Source organism: Lissotriton helveticus, chromosome 12, assembly GCF_964261635.1.
Source record: "Lissotriton helveticus chromosome 12, aLisHel1.1, whole genome shotgun sequence".
Lineage (NCBI taxonomy): Eukaryota > Metazoa > Chordata > Amphibia > Caudata > Salamandridae > Lissotriton > Lissotriton helveticus.
The window spans coordinates 553,646,994-553,664,727 of record NC_136073.1 but is presented as its reverse complement, the minus strand read 5'-3'; the positions used below and the strand labels follow the sequence as shown (position 1 = coordinate 553,664,727).

Sequence of the window (17,734 nt, the reverse complement as noted above, 5' to 3'; positions counted from 1 at the left end):
AGTACACATTGACGATCGCCAGATTAAGGGCGTGAGGCCATTTAAGAAGAACACATTGAATGTCCTCCGAGAAAGTTGGTATTGTCTCCGCTCTGCAGCCAATGTGACTCGCCACCCAAACGGCGAGTCCACCGGATGGCCTGCCTTTACCACTCCACCTAGCATGAGTATAGAAAGTTGCATAACCCGCCCTGGGGTAAATTTCCCTAGCCCAAGTCTCCTGAAAGAGACAGATATCGTTACTGTCTACTAGGGAGCCCCAGTCATTAGAATCTAATTTATTGGCCATGCCTGCAACATTCCAGGAAAGGACCTTCATAATTCCCGAGCCTGACTTAGGTGCCATTCCCCTCGCTCTCTCACCTACATTATCTGTGGATGGCGATGAAGGCCTATCCAGTAATGCTTGCCCCTCAAGGACCCCCAGATCAGTTGCAATTTGAGATGTTAAGTTATAATGAAATAAACTTAGCAACGGGTTGGCGGGGTAGCCCTGGGTACTAATGGTAGGTAAGCTCTCCGATGATGATGCAATAGGGCTACAGTTGATATTAACTGTGGCAACTGTCCCTGTTTCCAGCAAAGCGATACACGGGACCACCCCTTCACTATCCCCAGAACACGCCGCCATCGGGAGTCAGTCAACCTGGTCAAGGCAGCTATATCTATTGACATGAACATAATTGCTGTTTGCAGAAATGTCATGACGAGGGGGCCTATACCTTGACCCATCGATAGCAAATCCCACCCTAGTCCAGCCGTCCTTGGCCCCCAAGTGCAAATCGTCACCACTTGGATAGAAAAACGACAGCGGGACCAGTTCTATGGATGTGTTCCCTGTACTCCCGAACCAATTGCATATATGGGGGATAATCTGGGAGTTTTTAGAGCTTACAAGGATACAATCTCCCCCTTTTTTCTTAACAGTATACCCAACCCATGGGACCCTCCTAACCATCAGTACTTCTCCTCGCAAATTAGGTGGAAGGGGCCGATGAACATTCAGCCAGCTAATGACTTTGTTGCGTAAGGAGTCAAAAGATTCCACCGCATGGCTAGAAAGCTCGGGTTCCCCAGTAAAGATTACAGTGTAGGCCGCCGCCTCTGGAGGCAGATTAACTGCTTTTGGCCGGTTTAAGCTGTTACTAGTCCGGGTAGGGCGGTCGGCCATTGCATTGGGCAATTTTTCCTGCCTCATTGCAGTGGTCGAAGTAGGCAACTTCGACTTCCGGAGAAGAGGCACCGGAGGGATTTGCCTTGGGAGAGGTAATGGGTCGGGTTGAGGTAGGGTGACTGTGGGAATATTCGCCGTGAAAGAGGAAGTGGGCTGAATTGGATTCACAGCAATAGGAGCACTAGGTGGAAGGGGAAGTGGAGAAGTGTGGCTCACTGGTTAGAGGAGGCAGACCTGGAAGCAGAGGTCAGCCCGGGACCAGGGTTCAATTCCCGGCTCGGCGGGGTCTTGAGTCCTAAAATGTCCATGGACTCGACAATTCTCGCTCCGGTGCCTACTCGATTCACATGTTCACACTCTGCGACTCTGGGCAATAGCTTGCTTAATCTCCACAACGGCCCCTCGCGGTGGGATGCCTGGCTTTCACCTTGCGGATACCCTGCCGGGGTAATCTCACAGGGGAATACCAGGACGGGTTCCCTAAGCAAGCGCTTAGAAACCGCTTGGTGATTTGCGCTATATAAATTCCTGTACATTTACATTACATTTACAAGGGGAATCCCACTATTTGTCCCATTTACTCCATTAGTGCTAAGTCGCAACCCTTGCTGGACGGCCCTACCCCCGCTTAGTTTTTCTATGGCTAAGAGTCTAGCATCGATGCAGTCGAGTTTGACCAGCAGGGGGTCCAACAAATTCTTGAGAATGTTAGTAAAGGAATAAATAATATGGTCCGAGCTGTTAGAGAATCCCTCTCCAAAGATGAACGGGCCAGGGGGCGGTGGCGTATGGATGTAGACAGGGTGTGAAGGGCTCACCGTTTCAGTGGCAGTCACGGCAGAAGATGTTTCCGTGGCGTCAGTAGTATTGCCAATGGTGATTGAGGTGTAGTCTACTCTTGCCCTCTTAGCACCCTTTGACAGCCTAGGTCTTTTTCTTTTCTGGACTGCACCCTCCCGAAGGCCCCTTAGGTGTGATACAGTAGAGACATCCCCCACTACCCGAGTTGGAACTGGATGAGATATTAAAGGAGGCGTCGACTCTTGAATAGTCAGGAGTGAATCTCGATCTCTTTGTGAGTTAGATGGTGTCCTCAGCTGCTGCAACACTGACTCTATTGTTTGGTCGATGCTATCCAGAAGGGATAGATGGGTAACATCCAGCAGTTCGGGGATCTAACAATCATAGATGGGCCCGGGGAAACTCGCTGGGAACTTTCAAGCCCCTCTGCTATCTGTTTTTCTAGGGCTGTGAGTCCATTGTTAACCACAGTATTTGCCTTGACGAGAAAACTATCAAGAGTACCTGTTACCAGGGTGGCCGCTTTGCTCCTTGTCTCCCTTGTTGTCATGTTGTTCGCCACCTGCTGCACAGGACCTAATCCAGGTATGGAAATAAGTCCACTAGACACAAACTTAGAGGGGTGGCCCGGTCCGGTCTCACCCGGGCTCAAACGGGCCCGCCCTTGGCCCGGGCTTAGCACGGGCGCGAGGCGTGAGGCGCGAGGCGCGTAGGTAGTTAATTATGTAGTGGGGAGAGTGGAGGGGAGGCGGGAAGAGTCCCAGGTGCGCTGGATCTCCTTCGCGCACTAGCACCTGGGACTCGCAGTCCCGCTCCCTCGGTTCACAAAAGGTAGCAGCCCAGCTTCTGTAAGAGAATGTCACCAGGAATCCGGGCAGGGTCTCTCGAGTCTCAGAATCACCAACCAATCCGCAATGCGCCCAGGAACGGCTACGAGCGGCTCCCGCGGAGCGGGGGCCGCAAGCCGTGAAATACTGCCGGGGAGGAGGGGGGCGGGAAGAGTCCCAGGTGCGCTGGATCTCCTTCGCGCACTAGCACCTGGGACTCGCAGTCCCGCTCCCTCGGTTCACAAAAAGTAGCAGCCCAGCTTCTGTAAGAGAATGTCACCAGGAATCCGGGCAGGGCCTCTCGGGTCTCAGAATCACCAACCAATCCGCAATGCGCCCAGGAACGGCTACGAGCGGCACCCTCAATGAATCTCTTTCTGACACCTTAATGGGCACTTGGGCCAAGCCCTGTTCTCGTCCACTTGCCCCCTCTACACCTTCCTGCCTCTGCCTCTCCTACACTGAGTTCTGAAGAAGATCAGGAGCAATCGGTCCCAAACCATCCTATAGCTCAAACATGCACAATCTACACCTCCGTGCATGGAGATGGGCAGCAGAAGTTGATTGCTACTAATGATAGTAATGTTGTAATGCAACATCAGACAAGTTGACATTAGTGGCAACCACTTGCAAGATTACTAGCCGTGATCATGGGTGAAAGCAGTAATCACCGCTTGGTGAGTAGTACATAACAGCCATAGCAGAATGTCCCCAAAACAAAGGTAATATCTTAGTAATGTCTCCCAAACACCTCATGATTTATCACTGAAAAAAACAACTTTAAATATATTTCTTTAATTCTGTCATGTTTCTTCAAACAGCAGCAAATGAGTTTATAAAAAATACACATATTCTCGGGTTTTATTTAGGTATACATATATTAAATCAGCGAACTAATACCTTCTAATTTAGTAGGCTGGGCTGCACACAAGATGGCTACTTAGGTAGTTTGAGAGCTACCAGCAGCTCATAAGCTACTCTTTGGAGCAGACCGGCTTAGTTACTATAGTGCATATCTCACTTGCATCTGTTTTTTTCTGTTACCCTTTTTTTTATACAGTTTAACTTTTCAGGTGTAGAATTTGTGCTAGCCAGTGACCACGTGCCATGGCAGTAACACCTTTGCTTCGATAATTCCACAACTCATGTCTCTTGTGGTCAATATCAGCTTTGCATCAGACGTGTTCAAAAATATCTCTATCTGTCTCCCTCTCTCTTTCTCTTTCTCTTTCTCTCTCGCTCTCTCTCTCTCTCTCTCTCTCTCTCAGGCCACCAATAAACAGCTGAACCTGCTTTTCATGACACCAGCCCTCTCGACCGCCCCCCCGTACAATATTTGTCTTTCTCTTGAAAAAGATCAACCGCATTGTATAGTTCAGATTATCATTTAAATAAAGCCCCACGTGTCTTAAAAATGAGCTAGAACTCCAAAGTCATTAAGTATGGACTCACAGACCCATCAGATTGCCGCATCCAGGGACAGAGCGGCCTCTTTAAAATGTCAGGAACACATAGACTTCCCGGGTAATCTCAACAGGAAAGAAAATAAAAGGGAGAAAATAAAAACTACCTAAAACTGATTGTTTTTTTGTAACAAGTTGTTTTGTTGAGAGAGACCGCTGTAACTGAGTATGTCAAATGGCAAAAACATGTTTCAAAATATTTAAGTACAATTTTATTTATGTAGGCGTTTGGTCTAGAGCTACAATGTCTCCACGTGGACACATATTGACACATCTAGACCTTTTGATAACATGTGATGAGGCTGGGCAGTCAGGCATATAGGAACCATGGCGCCCGCCCCTCCCCCAGAGTTACAAATGTGTCTGTTTACATTACTGACCATATCAGCCATAATCCATCTAATGACACAGTTAGAAAAGTGGTAAACGGAAGCATGCGTTCCCTGATTTCCCTTAACAGTGACAGTCAAATGTCATTTTAGGAAAATCAAACCCATATACACATCTATCACTCAACAAATAAAAACCTGATGCAAACAGTACAACGAGCAACCTGATTGGTTCTGATCAAACGAGTGATACAATCTGTATTAATTTAAAGTAATAAAGAAAAAATATCAAAAGAGAGACATACATTTATGCTATGAGGCTACAGGAAATAGATGCAAGGAATAAGTAACAAGAGAAAACAGACATGAAAAAGGTGAAGCGAAAGGGATGTGGGGAGTGCGGAAAAATGCAACGAGCTAAGTAGAGAGTAAACAAGGGAGATCGATGATAGACAACCGAGAGGCAGAACAAGCAGGTGGAAAAAAAATGCGCAAGATAGTGATGGAGAAGGCGAAATAGAAACAAGAAGAGATAATGAGGAAATGCCAGAGATATAAAAATACAGAGCGGGAAAGTATTTACTGCGAGGCGCATAGGCTAGCAGATCAAACAGACTGACATGAAATAGAAGGATTATTTCTAAAAGTAAGGGCACATTTATAATCACTGCCCAGCACCTCGCTGTGGCCCGTTAACAGCAGCAATTTTGCTCTTTTTAGATATAGACCAGCAATAATGGGAATTAGCTGGTGTTCAGGGTCCCTTTCTTTGGCAGCTAGAAGATCCCGGGGACATCTCTGATGATTACTGGAAGATGTGCAGAACCGCTTCATCTCCCTGCAATTGCATGACCAATTTGTGGCAGTATTGACCAGCAGAATGGCCGCTAAGCCAATTACTGCATTTCTTACGCTGCGCGCAGTTACCGCTCAGATAGGAATCAAACCTTATCTGAAGCTTAAAACACCACATAAGTGTGCCAATTATTCCTTATTTTCATTTAACTAAATTTTTGTTTAATGCATGGAAGATTTTGCTCCCATTTTAAATAAAAACATTTTTTCAGTGTTGTGTGGGCTGCTTGTATGCTTATGCAGTGCCTAAAATGACTTCAGAGGCCTTTGTCTAGCATGAATTTCGATCAAACCTCCCACAACCGCTCATTTGGACACTATCTGTGGATAAAGTAAAATATAATCATACAGAAATCATCTGCAAGGGGATAAAAGCAAGAGAGGAAAAAGGGCGAAAAAGGGCGAAATCAATGAAAGGTCGGCCATCTTTGGTGAGGGTTGAGGTCTCCATCTACTAATGATTAAAAGACCAGTTAACCATTTGTTCACAAGGAACTTCTGATCATTCCATCCTGTCATGTCTGCGTTATATTTCTAGGTTATTTTCTATTATGCAATAATGGAGGCTAACATGTGCAAATGGCGTTTGGATCAATTTTGCAGGTTATTGCCTGTGTATACTAGTTTCTATGAGCAATTACCTTCAGCCAGGATCTGATGTTATGCACAAATACAAGAATTAGGGCAATTTGGGTTTATACCCCAGTGTGTGCAGGTATTCCATTAGGCGCAAATACCCTTTGTGCTCGTGTTTGGTACATGTCTGGTACTCTTACTATGATCTATACATGTTACAAGAAAATACAGATAGCAGAAGCCATATTTAGATTCACCATAATTTTAGAAGAAACTTGACTTCAGTTTTATATGCATGTTATCTAATTTTACTTTTAGAAATGTACTTTGCTTGTATGAATGTATAAGTTTGAAGTGACTAGTCAGCATTTTTCCTAAAAGATTATATATGCTACAGTAATACATGGGTAAAGATTTCCATTTATTTTGAAGACTGAGTTGCATATTACAGAATGAATGTGCGATATATATTCTAATGTGTGGTGACACCTGTTGAACAGCAGTGTAGGCACTCTTTGGCTTAGGCAAAACATGTGAATCATTAACTGAATTTCCTGACACATTCACTACTGAGGTGACACTAATGCCTGATTTGCCACCATGGCTATAATTTAAGATCAAAGCAATGCCAGGATTTTTTTGCAAAAAACAATACAACCCAACATGACTTAAAGTGGCCAAAGCCGCAGTCCCAGTAAAGAGACCCGAAGAGCACTGAGTCTGTTGGGTATGTTGGATTGTTTGTTTTAGAAACAGATTGACTGCCTGCTCTGCCAGTTGAGAAGCCAGAGGTGCCTGTATATGACAAGAAACAGGGCATAAGAAATCTCGTTAAGTATGGTGACAAAAAATGAGTTCCTATTATCACTCCTCTTTCTTCCCCCATCATTCACTTCCTGTCTCTTTATCCCACTCTTGCAGTTTATTTTTTATCTCTGCCTTGTACCTTTGTTACTGTTTCCTATCTTTTTGATCTTCCTTCCATCTCCTTTTCCACCTTTTATTTCTTGCTTGCTTTGGGTCAACTCTGATATTGAGAAGTTCTGGCTCCCAAAAATGTGTAGATGCCGGCCATTAGCACCACCCATTATTGAGAAAGTGTATCAGGCCAGGAGAAGGACCAAAAAGTGCAATGAAGCCACCAGGAGTTAAGTAACAAAGCACTGAACAGAAGCCTTTCGGCCCTCAGACAGGCATGTGGACTCTGCATTGCTTGTGGGACTATCGCTTTTCAGGATGGAATCCCAGAGGCAAGTTAGAGTGTCTTTCCCAGTCTATGCGACCAAGCGCAGTGCAACAATATCGGGTCAGGTGAATGAGTTCATTGGATCAGGCGCAAGAGGAGGTCAACATACGACACACTATCAATTTATAATCCTTAAGGAAGACTTAAACCAGTTAATAGGATAGGCCAGATTGTTACCGAACTCTACCCAAATGTAGCCAGGGGTCGTAGAGGTCACAGATCTGAAGCAACAGTGATGCAGTTTAATCAGGACACAAAGAACTCCTACAGGAAGCATACATTTACTTTCGTGGCAGCTTCTAATAAAGAAATCAGTTGATGGACATAGTACTCGAATGTACAAATCAACTCTCAACTTCACCTTCCCATACTGTTGAGTTAAAATGAGAGGAGGCAGATTCAAATTTAGGAATACCGAAGTGTGCCATGCTCCTCTGCCACTCCCCCGTCTCACTGCACTTTGGCTGCAATGAACCCGATTATTTGTTCAACTTTCTCCATTTCAGACTATGACTTCCCTACTTAGCATGGCACTCAGGAACCAACAATTGGTGTGGTCCATGATGGCGCGGGATTACCAGTTCAGGATATTTCTAAACACACATACTCACCTGGGCCCATAAACATACACACTTTGAGCCGGTAATCTATTTCCTGCCTATCAGGAGTTTGATCATTTATACCTGAATACCATAACTTACCAATTCCTTGTCACTTATTTTTCCTAATCACTGAGGAATATAGATCTGGCACTTAGAATAATAGGTAGTATGACAATTTACCATAAAATAACCACTGACTCGGGCTTTTATAAACACTTTTTGTGAGTCAAATACCAGTACAGACAATTCAACAGTTTCTCATGAATGAGAATAATGATCAAAACAAGAATCTTTGGACACCTAATTAAAATTCTAGACATTGGTACCTGGGAAGGGTGAAGAAGGGAAAACAGTACAAGGACATACCACACGGATTTATATTTACCTAGAATAGTGCGAGGACCAACCCCGGCCAAGGGCTGGAAAGAAAGAGTTCCCGACTAGACAGGAGCCAACAGGTCAGGACAGGTGCAGGACAGGTAACCTCCACTAAGTGTTAAGTGCTAAGTGCCAGCGTTACACCCCTCTCTACAGCTACTCTTGGACAACGACTGGGTAGATCGATTTTTCTCCCTCAGCAAATTCCTGATTCTTCTGTCAGAGTGCTCGACCAGCACTCTGCTCTCGATTCTCCTTCAGCATACGTTGGGTCAGTGACAGGTCTGTGACAAGTCGGACAATCTAACTAATTGAGCCTACCTTAGTTATACCAATATCCAGGGTATGTACCACCCCCCAATGTTGCAAATTTGTGTATTCCCTTTATTTAATTGGTTAGAAAGACGCGGAGAGGTCATCACGCTATACTAGTATTATCTCATTTTCATTGACTTAATAGTTCTAAATTCCTACCCATAAATTTATTTCCCACGAGTTTATTCCGCCCAGCATTATTTCATTTCGTTTCATATACAATGTAAAACATTTTATTTTATTTTATTCTTTTTTCCGGGTCAGAAGGTTAGCTTCCCAGGTGCATAACTGGTAAAATGGGACTTGGCATTTGTTCAATGACATAGCTCAAGGTCTCGCAGTACTTTTCAGGACATGTGCACTCGGTTTTCAAGATGGCGATTCAAGTCACCCTTCAGGCCCAATTATGAGCTAGCAATATAGTCAAAGAAAGACACTTTAGAATACGAAAATAAATTAATTCACTGTATACCACCTATTCCTACTCTATTCCCATTTATTTTATTTTATCTAATGCATTAGCAGTTAAGCAAACACACAAGGTTTAGTTTAGGCAGAAGCATATGCATTAGCATGTGAGTTTCAGAGCGGCCATTTCTGGCACTACTGCGCAGCTGCAAAGAAGTCCCACCAAAAGCAAAGTACGTCATACTACGTAGATGCAGTAGATGCATGCGCAGAATAGTTCCAGCGTTCTCGGCAACCATATTAAAACACTCGGGTTACTTGTTAGTTAAGCACATAGTTAAGCTTCCCTTAGATACTGAAATGTTCATGTGGTGCAATATTAGTATTCACAAAACATGTTGGTTAACGTATTACATGTTATTTCGAGAGGGTTGAGTCCGAGCAAGTTTGATTACGTATGAAACCTTGTTCCATCATCCATGCTTTAGGGAAACTGACATATATGTAGAAATTCAATATTCCCAAGGAGGGGAGCTGGACCGTCTTACCAGCATTATGGACCACTGGGCAAAACAGTGTACTGGGCCCTGCCTACACAACCACTCACAAGAATAAAAACGTTTAATGGAAAATTTGTGTTAAATTTTATTTGCATGGGGACCCTATGCTCGAGGGCCCCCCGGGCAACTTCCCAGCGTGCCCATGAGTTACGACTGCACTAGACAGGAGGTTGAAGATTACTAGGATTTTGGCCACGAGAAACAGATTCAATGCATGTAATGACGAGAGTGAAATCTCAATAACTTCGATGATATTTGTTTCCATCCTTCCTTGTTTTTCAAAAAGGCTAACCAGAAAGGTTCCACTGTAGAAGTGCACCGCAGGTGCACACATCTGAGGTGGAAGCAGACAGCTGCAATCAATAGAAAAGAAAAGCACTCTTCCTCATGACAACATTTGCTTGTGAAAACAAGTATGCAAATTTTGAACAATGATTGTATTTTTATGAGGAGGACAATTTGCAAAAATTATGTAAAACACACTCTGAATGAAATCTGGCCTGTTGTATACCAAAGCTAGTTGAAAGATGACCACTTTAAGAAATTCACGTTGAAGATATCAAATTTGGACAATATAATTGCAAGTATTTTTTATTTGTGGGTTTCAAACTGAATCGCGGTGTAAAAGTTTCTCTTACTGATTTAAGTGTATCCGAACCCAACGTATGGCAAATGTTTTTTCCCCGTAGCATGTTAGCAAATAGTTGAAAATCATTGCTAAACAATATAAGGAGTGAAGTTGTTCCCTACTGCTAGAACCCCTTGCATTGTAGATATCTAGATTAGCTATTAAAGCAAGGATGTAAAATCTAGAAGTGTGTCTTAAAAGTAATCTTTTCAGTGGAAGATTGCTGTTTAAGAATATTTTGCAGCAGTTCTGACTGACATGATGAAACAGAAAATACATCTCCAAAGGGCAGAAACTCACCTTGAGTTTAAATATTTAGTACAATTGTTTTCAATCTATAATTCGCTTAAAAAATATAGGTGCCTGTTTGCATGTCCAGATCGGAGTGTGTCACATCATCACTGACTTTGGAAATGGTGTTAAATGTGGCATATGGCTGTAAAACCTGAATCATCGGTGGCACATTCTTTTGGCACTATTTTATATTTCGTAGATTTAGAGAGGGCGTATAAGGACAGCGTGCACAACAAAACAACATATCTCCTTGCGTAACGCTTAGTCTGCCAGCCATAGAGGTTTGACTACTGTGCATACAAGCAATGGCAATGGGTATTTCTTATTATTGAAAGTGCCTCCTTGGTCCCTGATGGGGTTAGGTACTCAATAAACCCTTAAACACAAACCCTGTTACTCAACCTTGCAACCCACAAATCCATTTATCCACCCACTCACTCATCTTTGCATTCATCCACTTACACAAGCACAATAGAATACGCACACAAGCTCAAAACATATGAAAGATACATTAAAAGGGTAGAAGTTGGGGAGGAGCTTCGCGCGCAACCGAGATGGCCGCGTGAGCACAGGGCTCCCGAGACCTTCGCCACCTCCCGCATCTATCCTGAATATTATCCTGATTATGACGACGGGTTATTGAAGACGCAACCCAGCTGATATAATAGCTGATTTCAGAAATCGATTTGGACTCCGGGAACCGTAACTACAGCACTTCGAACTTTTGTGGCCTGCTCCATGACACTGCCCCGGGCTCGAGTCAATGTGGTGCCCAGGTAGTAATTGAACAACAACGGCCTACGGGGCCCTGCTCGCATCCCCGGAGTTAACTTTCGGTTTCGATTTTGGCTCTTCGGCCTTCTCCTGTCTTGAGGCCGCCCTGGCGACCCGGGATGCGGTCTGACCCCGCGACTCCACTGTGTGATTGCCACAGAGTGTCTCTGGTCGAGTGATATCTGGCTGGAACCTGTTTTTGGTGATCCCTGTGGGTAAATCGAGAGGAGCCGTTTTTACCGGGTCTCGAAGGCCCCTCCGGGGCGCAACCCCCAATATGGCGGGCAAACCCGACCGCGAGAAACGAAAGACCAAGACCGTCCACCGGGGGGGGCATTATTCAATCAAATATCATGGATCGTTGCACTCATCCTAAGGGGTCCCCCGGTGGTACGTGTAAGTCCCTGGGAGATGCGGGAGAAGACTCAGCGGCGGTGGATGACTTGACCCTGCATTATGTCATGGGCGCCATCGCTACTATAAAGACCTTTATCGGTCAACAATATGAGGCTCTGGCCCTAAAGCTTGACACTGTGGCAATCGATGTCAACTTGATCAGGGCGGATTTATCAAAGACTAACGAAAAAGTCAAATCCTTGGATTTGAAGACTTCCAGCCTTACGACTGATGTGTCCGATTTACAGACGGAGGTTCGCAATCTACGATCCTCCAACGATCTCTTTTCTCGCTGGCTGGAGGACTTTGAAAGTCGGGCCAGACACAACAATGTACGTATTATCGGGGTTCCTGAAAAACCGGATGACCCTGCCGTGGATCTCCTTGTCGAAGACCTCATTCTAAACCATCTTGCCCCCAAAGGCCTGAGCAATTTTTTTGCGGTGGAACGCGCACACAGAGTGCCGGGCGGGAAGCCTAAGCTGGACGCCCCTCCGCGTCCCATCATCGGCAGAATTTTCATCTTCAGAGATAGAGACGCTATCCTGCAGGCATCCCGGGTGGGCGGCCCTACGAAGTTCAAAAACACTACAGTGAGCTTCTACCTAGATTTCACCCAGTTTGTTCAGAAACAAAGGATTGGGTTTCAGGGGGTGAAACAACGAATGAGAGACATGGGTATGAAATATGCGATGCTTTTTCCATCTCGGCTGCGTGTGGAATACGAAGATCGGACGTTTTTCTTTGACCGCCCCGAGAATGTGAGTGACTGGCTTGATACGTTGCCCATGCGGCGTGATCGCCCTGAACATTCCGAAGGAGCTGAGGGCGGCCCGTTGGAACAGGAGTGAGCAGTGGTTTCGGATTTCTGGATATCGTGCACAACTGGCAGCTGTAGTTCGATGACTTTTACATTTGCACTATTTGTGGTTGACTACCCAGAGGTGGCGGGGGGGTGAGACTCTTTCCTCCTCTGTGTTTCTTTTTGGTAGACTAGTTTAATGTTAGGGCGACAGGCACACTGCAAGTTGGGGTGGCTTTTGAGTCTAACACAGGGGTTCAGGGTGGGGGGTGTGTTTTGGGTATTTGTTGGGGGTGGGGGGGTATGTGTGTGTTTCACTTTGTTTCAAGGCAACGCATTGTTTAACTTCTGGACCTGGGTGTTGTGCTCGCTATGGGGTGGATTCTGCATTCATTTCTTGGGATGGGGTAGGGGGCTGAAGTTATTATGCTGGAATGTCAACGGGTTGGGGAATAGGATAAAACGTGGTGTAGTGCTGCAGCTATTGAGACGCCTCTCCCCTGATGTAGTGTTACTGCAAGAGACCCATCTGATCGGAAATACATGCCATGCCATGAATCAGCGGGGTTATCGTCTAGTGGCACACTTTGGATTCACTACTGGTTCTAGGGGAGTGGGTCTCCTAGTCAGGGGTTCCCTCCCTCTGGAGGTCGACGACATAATCCTTGACGACAGGGGGCGCTACGCCACTCTCACTGGTAGATGGGAGGGGAAGACTGTCTCACTGCTTTCCATTTATGTTCCTCCTGGCCTGCAGACTACTACCTTTGCCGATTTGGGGAGAGTAATTCTGGGGCTTCCGGAAGGCATCTTGGTGATGGGTGGAGATTTCAAATCTGTTGTCTCCGGTGTGGAGGATCGTTACCCCCCCCAGGGATCTCATGAGATCACAGTCTTGGCTGGGTGGCTTCTTGGAAACACTGGGACTGGTAGATTGTTGGAGGCTACTGCATCCGGGACAGTTGCAATACACCTTCCACTCTGGTGCTCACGGTAGTCTCTCTAGACTTGATTATGTCCTGATGCCGGCAGCGCAGGCCTCTTCAGTCAGGGAAGTCAGACATCTGGCTAGGGGTATTTCAGATCACTCCCCACTGTGGCTCATGATGGATACGAAGATGGGGCTGAGGGTCGAGTGGCCCCGATCAATCCTTGGTATCTCCGTGACCCCAAAACCCGGGCGGAGTTGATCAAGTCTCTGGATCATTATTTTGCAGAGAATGTGGGGTCTGTATCCTCTTCTGTTTCTTTGTGGGAGGCTTTCAAGATGGTTATTCGTGGCCTGGCGCTGTCCTTAATTGCTGGCGCCAAGAAAAGCAAAAATGAGGCGGTAGTCCGCCTTGAGACCGAAATAGCCGAGTTGGAAGGGGATTTGGAATTGGGTATCACTCATGACAAGATTCATCTCCTCAGTCTTAAACAACTCGACTATAGGGCGTTGGTAACTGATGCCGCTAAAGTTATGAGTAGAGAGCAGCAGGGACGTTTATATGATGTGGGAGATAAGGCGGGGAAATTGATTGCTTGGTTGGATAGAAAGGAGACGGCGAGTTGCGTGGCCCTGTGATTGAGAGAGTGGATGGAGTGAGAGTGACTGATCCTGCCGAGATTGTGGAGTGTTTTGCGGAACATTTTCAAAAAGTGTACTCCCCAGTATCCGACAGACCAGAGGAAGACTCACATTTGCTGTTACGGGACCTTGCATTGCCCTGCCTGTCGGATTCAGATAGGGAACTGATGGACGCAGCACTCTCCGTTGATGAGGTGGCAGCTGCTATCCGCTCCGTATGCTCGGGAAAAGCTATGGGCCCCAATGGTCTCCCCATCGAGCTTTACAAGCTGCGTCCTGACAAGATGGCGCCGTATCTTCGTTCTATGTTCCTGGAGTCGCGAGACATCGGCTCCCTCCCTCGTGATCAGCGACTTGCGACCATTGTGGTGATTCATAAGGAGGGGAAGCCGCGGGACCGCTGCGCATCCTATAGGCCTATTTCGCTTCTAAATGCAGAGCCCAAGATCCTCGCAAAATTGTTGGCGAACCGTTTGATAAAGGTGATCAGCGACCTGATCCATCTGGATCAGTCCGGTTTCATTCCACATCGTAATACAGCATTGAACTTGCGGCGCTTACATGGTGTTCTTGTGAGAGCAGTCTCTCTGCGTGAACCGGCCATCTTCGCTTCCTTGGACGCTACGATGGCCTTTGATATGTTAGAATGGCCGTATCTCTGGGCTGCTCTCGCAAAGTTTGGTTTTGGTCCTGGTTTCATCGGCTGTGTGAAACTTCTGTATGAGGAACCTTTGGCTCAGATTGTGGTGAATGGTCGGGTTTCTAAGTCTTTTATTCTTGGAAGGGGCACGCGGCAGGGGTGTCCGATGTCCCCGCTTCTTTTTGCCCTCGCCTTGGAACCCCTGGCTGCTTGGCTGCGGTGGGAGCCATCGATGAAGGGTATTCAGTGGACCCCGGATTTTGGGGACCGAATATCACTCTATGCGGATGATATCTTGTTGTATCTTACTTCGCCTCGAAAGTCGCTGATTGTATTGTTTGATGTGTTAAACTCGTTCGGGAGAAACTCCGGCCTTGTGATTAATTGGACCAAGTCCTGTGTCTATGTACTCTCGGGTGGCTCTCCTTCTCTGCCGCGCAGCTGTCCCATTCAAGTGGTGCAGACGGGATTTAAATATTTGGGGATCTTTATTGCCTTGGACCCCGTGGTCCGTTATGACCGTAATTTGCTTCCCCCGCTCCAACGGTTGAAATCCGACGTTGTGTCCTGGCGCAGACTACCCTTGTCCCCCCTTGGGCGTGCAGCTCTTTTCAAAATGATGTCTTTGCCACGGTTTTTATATGCGCTACAGAATACACTTGATGTCACCCCGGCGAGTTACTTTCGGGAGGTGGAGAGTTTGCAGAGACAATTGATATGGGGCGGGCGTTAGCGTATCGCCCTCGCCAAGCTGACGCTCCCCTGGTATGATGGTGGTATTGCACTTCCGGATATAAGGCGATACTATTGGGCTTCCCAACTGGGAGCGATTAATCACGGAATGTATGGTCCTGCGTCAAATCCTGAGTTTGAAATGGATAAGTGTCTGCTGCCGGGTGGCGATTATAACAGGGCGCTTTACTCCAAATCTGCTGGGAAGAAACTTTCGGGACCCACTAAGATAGCGGTGCGAGTGTGGCAATGTGCTAATGCGGCAATGGGATGGAGGGATCGACTGACTCGAGCGACTCCGCTCTATGCATCTGAACGATTGGGCAGCCTGTGGAAGACGAAAGGTTTCAAGAAGTGGGATATGATCGGTATTTGCAGGGTGAGTGATGTCTGGGCTAAAGATAGGGTCAAGACCTTTGAGGAGTTGAAAGTAGAATATGAGTTGAGTGATAAGGAGTTCTTCCGTTCCAGATTCGCCATGCGCTGAGTTCGGTTTTTCCCGCAGGTATCGCTATCCCGGAATCATCCCCACTTGAAGATCGGGTGCTTGATGGATATGTTCCCGACAGTACTATTTCTTTGATATATAAGAAATTGATTAATGATCGAGTTGATTTATTGGTCCTACTTAGAGAGGTTTGGACTAGTGACGGTCTGGAGTTGGACGATGAGGACTGGCAATCTGCGATATCCTCACCGAAGTAGGTGGCGATTCCGGCTCGTCTCCGACTCGTACAGCTTAAGATCATGCACCGGATCTTCGTGACCGGCCCTCGCCTGATTCGTATGGGATAGTCTGTGGATGGGCATTGTAAGCGTGGATGCGGTTTAACTGGTACTTTCCTCCACATAATTTGGGAATGCCCGGAAGTGGTGCTGTTCTGGAGTCGAGTGCATGCTGTGATGGAGGAGGTCACGGGTATCGCGCTGTTGCCTGAAGCGAGGCGTTGTTTGCTGAATGTTTGGGAGCCGACTGATTATGATGTAGCACAGACTCGGTGGGGGACCCTTGGGAATATGATTGCCAAGAGAGATATCGCGCAATTGTGGGGCTCCCAGAGACCGCCCACGGTCCTCGCATGGAAGGAGAATATGGACTGGTGTATGTTTAGAGAGAAGACGGTGTATGTGGCGCGTGGTAGACCTAAAAAATGGGGTACAATTTGGGGCCAATGGAACTCCTACCGGGGTGATATATGTACACCTCCCCTCACGAGTGCTCCGGATGTTCCGTCATTCCCCTGACTGACATTCCTAATGATGTTTAAGCTGTAATGTTTTATGACTCTGAATTTCCCCCCTGCTCCCCCCCCCCTCTTGCACTGATGATTTGTATCAAATTGTAACGCACTTCCTTCCTCGCTGAGCGCTTCTCCGGCTGCACTGATTTTTGTTGCCTTGTTTGTTCATGTTTGTTTGGTTATAAAAAGAAATATAAAAAAAAATGGGTAGAAGTTGAAAAAAGAATACATAATGCTGCCTAAACATATGTTTGAAATAAAAATTACAGTTAAACCAAGCAGTGGGAGGCTGTCTTGCAATGTTATTGCACATATTATATCTTCGTTTTAGCTCCAGCTTGGTCGTTGCACTTAGAACCAACATGTTAGCCATCTTGGAATGGTAAAACAATGATACACTACAGTTTCAAAGTTTTAATTCAGTAGCCATGCGGGGTGCATTGCACTGCAGATAAAGTGAAAAGCAAGCAAGCTGTCGGTTAGCACTGTCTGGGGAGCAGAACAATGTACAAAATAATTACATAAAAAGAATGGTAGGAAAGCAATCAAAGAGGACCTTTAAAAGGAAAAAAGGAAAAACTAAAACAATAGCCCACCAGCACTGGCATTAAGGCACACTCATTATTATGCAGATGGTCACGTCCGATCAGACAAAGAGCTGTCCCTTACAATTTAAGAAACCCAATGACACTCATACAGACCAATGGCAAAAAAGGGCTGACCCAAAACCCCTATATGTACATGTATATACATTTAAATATGTGTATGTATGTATTTTTAAATCATTATTTTACTTACATGATACTGGAAACTAAGACTGTTAGGCCTAATGAAGAAATTCTAGCTGTAGTTATTACAGTGATAATCTTCCCACAAGGCAACCATCTAGCACTCGATATTAAAATAACAACTATGTACTAAAATAGGGTTGTCAAACCAATGTAAAATCCCTGCTAAGAAGCCCTGACAAAGAGTAAAATAGTTAGAATATTCTATCCACATGGTTTGTTTGAGTGGGTCACAACCCCAAAACTGTTACCTACTACCGTAATCTGTAAGTTTCAATGTAAGTCATGGCTACTGACTGTCATAGCATTTCATAATAAAAATATCAAGCCTATAG

The 17,734-nt window shown here is 45.8% G+C and overlaps 1 protein-coding gene across 1 annotated transcript in view; it reads left to right on the top strand.

Annotated features, from left to right (window-relative positions):
* The window catches only part of CPNE2 (copine 2), a 917,381-nt gene that overhangs the window by 637,622 nt on the left and 262,025 nt on the right, over positions 1-17,734 (top strand). The gene's annotated exons all lie outside the window — the stretch shown is intronic.